The following is a 3,566-nucleotide window of genomic DNA, read 5'->3' as shown; positions in this document are numbered from 1 at the left end:
TCCCTCCCTCCCTCCCTCCCTCCCTTCCTTCCTTCCTTCCTTCTCTCCCTGTCTTCCTGTCTCTCCTTTCTCTCTTTCTTTCCGGAGTCTCACTCTGTTGCCCAGGCTAGAATGCAGTGGCATAATCATAGCTCACTGCAGCCTCTACCTCCTGGGCTCAAGGGATCCTCCCATCTCAGCCTCCTGAGTAGCAGGGACCACAAGTGTGCACCACCATGCCTGACTAATTTAAAATTTTTTTTGGTACAGACAAACTGTCACTATGTTGCCCAGACTAGTCTTGAATTCCTGGGTTCAAGTGGTCCTCCTACTTTAGCCTCCCAAAGTGTGAGCCACTGTACCCAGCTCTTGTCTCTATTAAAAGAAAAAAAATCTAACCATAAATAAATAATCAGATAAATCCAGATTGTGGGACATACTCCAAAATAGCTGGCTTGTGATCTTCCAAAATGTCATGCATGAAAGACAACAAAATAAAAGGTATGAGCGACAGATCTATATTAAAGAGATATGACAACCAAATGGAACATGTAGTCCTAGATTGGATCCTGGACTTAAAAAAAAAAGCTACAAAAGACATTTTCAGGGTAATTGGGGAAATTTGAATGGAAGCTACATATTAGATAATCAGTAACAATGTTAGTTTTCTTGGATGTGATAACGATTCCATTTATTTAACCTGACATGTTGTAGGTATTGGTATGTGATCAGCTGGCGTTCCTGAATGTTGTCTTCAGGAATGTAATAGCAAGCTATAATACATCAAGGGCTGCTTCAGGAGCCTATGAGCTGGGATACCACTTTTTGGGACATTGTAAGTGATGTTTTATATCCTTTCTAAATACAATCCTGTATTCTGTGACTGGAAACTTCTACAGCTGGCACTCTATGCTTGACATTACTAGAGGGAGTAATGCAGGTGGAACTTTAGCTGTTTCCAAATCGAAGGGAAAAGGTACATAAATATATATCTCACATTTGTTTTTTGATTCTAGAATTGATATAAGATTGGCTGGGTGCAGTGACTTATGCTTGTAATCCCAACACTTTGGGAGGCTGAGGCAGGCAAATTGCTTGAGTCCAGGAGTTTGAGACCAGCCTAGGCAACATGGTGGAACTCTGTCTCTAAAAAAAAATACAAAGATATTTTTGTATTGTTTAGCTGGGTGTGGTGGCGCACACCTGTGTCCCAGCTATGGGGTGGAGTGTGGCTGAGGCAGGAGGATCCCTTAAGCCCCAGAGGTCAAGGCTGCGGTGAGCCCTGATCATGAGACCTTGTCTTAAAAAAAGAAAAGAAAAGAAAGAAATAACATACGATTAATTAAAATTCATTACAGAAAAACACATGGACTGTATAGGGAAAGTCCTCTTTAATTCTACCCACAAAGATAGTCAACTTTCAGATTTTGATGTGTATTCTTCTGTCATTTTTCCTCATATGTATACTAACCATATTATTGTAATACATGTAATTCTGCTTGTTCTCTTTTGCTTAATATATTTTGGGCATTTCCCCCATGTATTTGCATAGTGCTCCAACTTACCTGTTTTAATGGTTGTTGGGAACTGTGCCACAGTGAGCCTTTGAGTACCTCATTTTGTTATGAATTTGTGGGAATATTTCTGTAAGATATCTTTCAGGGGGTAGAAATGCTGAGTCCGAGGACACTAGCATTGCCCCCTGATTTAAATTCTTGTCAGCAATGTTGAGAGGGCTAACTCTACATACCTTTGCCAAGTCCATTAGCTACTTGGGCTGAACTCTTTTACTAAGGGAAGCTAGTTGTGAAGGGTGAACAGAACGGGGGCAAAAATTGAGTTACGGAGTTCCTGCTCGTCTTTGTGATGGTGGTAATAAAGGTTGATGTGTAAATAATGTAGAAATCCCTGGAAGAGAGAAATACGTTATCCCTGCCTGCAACACAGTACAGTGTTTAAAAAGTGAACTGAAACAGTGAAGCAGTCAAGAGTTTTCCCCAGAGAATTCTGCAGAAAAATTTTATTTTCTAGTTATGGTTAGTTAACTTCACTAAAATGTGGACGTCATCAACCTTGAAATGAAAATAATATCTTCTGCTCACTTCCTCTACATCTCAGTCATGCAACCACATTGCAAAGGGAGAATTTAACCTCTACTTTTAAAATATCTGAAGCAGGTGGTTAAAAGGCATGAGTGTTCATTTTTCTGAATTTCAGCAGAAGCAATCAAAGGGCAGATTTTGGCATTTTTCTTTAGAGAAGCAGGTGTGAGCTTAGGAGTGGCCATCAGTGAGTCACTCTGCCCTAACAGGAACCCTGGGGAAGAGATTGTGAGGATCGCAGCCATGAATTATTTTCACTCTTTAGCCATTGTGGCTGGGTGGAGCAAACAAAAAATTTGAGCTGTTTGCTACGTGGACAACTTATCTTTTTTTTTTTGAGATAGAGTCCCACTCTGTCATCCAGGCTGGAGTGCAGTGGCGTAATCTCAGCCCACTGCAGCCTCCAACTCCTGGGTTTGAGTGATTATCTTGCCTCAGCCTCCCGAGCAGCTGGGATTACAGGTGCCCACCACCACACCTGGCTAATTTTTTGTATTTTTACTAGAAACGGGGTTCCACCATGTTGGCCAGGTGGGCCTCAAACTCCTGACCTCAGGGAATCCGCCCACCTCAGTCTCCCAAAGTGCTAGGATTACAGGCGTGAGCCACTACGCCCAGCCGACAACTTATCTTGTTAAGCCTCAGTTTCTTTATTATAAAATGGGGATTATTGTGGGGCTCAAAGGAGATGATGTGTATAAAAGGGCTTTGGCAAATTTATGTGCACATAAATATATGCTGTTGTCAAAGGGCTCATGTCTCAAACTCTCAAACTGAGCCAGTTCACACTAGCCTTTCCTTTAACTCCAATGGCCTGTGTAGGCTGAATGACTTTTTAAAGGAATTCTGTCTCATGTTGTCTAATTGTTAGTTCTTCAACCAGTGTTTGTGTGCTAAATGCGAGGTCCTGTGCTGAGTATTCTTAGGAAAACAAAGGTGGAACCATCTGGGCGCTTTCGTTCTTCACCACTTTTATTGTAGGAAACTAATATCTTTTAATGAGAGTCTTCAATAAAAGATGCACTACAAAGTTGCATTGTGGATGCTGTCTTATTCTCTCAATTCTAGGCAGTAGAATTTAGTTCAATTTTTTACATACAAATGAGGAAGCAAGTTTTAGTAAGGTTAAGTAAACTTGTTTTGTTTTTTGACATGACCTAGCCGTTCCCTCCCACTCCGAAAAATGCAGATGTAGACCCTAGGTAGGCTTTCTGAAACCAAAACTATACGGTTTCTCTAGCTGCTTCCTGTTCTTGCCTTGCCTTCTAATTGAAAATATAAGCTTCGGCCGGGCGCGGTGGCTCAAGCCTGTAATCCCAGCACTTTGGGAGGCCGAGACGGGCGGATCACGAGGTCAGGAGATCGAGACCATCCTGGCTAACACGGTGAAACCCCGTCTCTACTAAAAAAATACAAAAAACTAGCCGGGCGAGGTGGCGGGCGCCTGTAGTCCCAGCTACTCGGGAGGCTGAGGCAGGAGAATGG

At 42.2% G+C, this 3,566-nt stretch overlaps 1 protein-coding gene across 4 annotated transcripts in view; it reads left to right on the top strand.

Moving 5' to 3' along the window:
* RAB30 (RAB30, member RAS oncogene family) overlaps nucleotides 1-3,566 on the top strand; it is a 110,661-nt gene that overhangs the window by 10,402 nt on the left and 96,693 nt on the right. The window lies entirely within an intron of this gene.

The sequence above is a fragment of the Rhinopithecus bieti genome, unplaced genomic scaffold, assembly GCF_001698545.2.
Source record: "Rhinopithecus bieti isolate Rb0 unplaced genomic scaffold, ASM169854v2 scaffold_9667, whole genome shotgun sequence".
Taxonomy (NCBI): Eukaryota; Metazoa; Chordata; class Mammalia; order Primates; family Cercopithecidae; genus Rhinopithecus; species Rhinopithecus bieti.
This window is presented reverse-complemented; position numbering and strand designations above follow the sequence as displayed.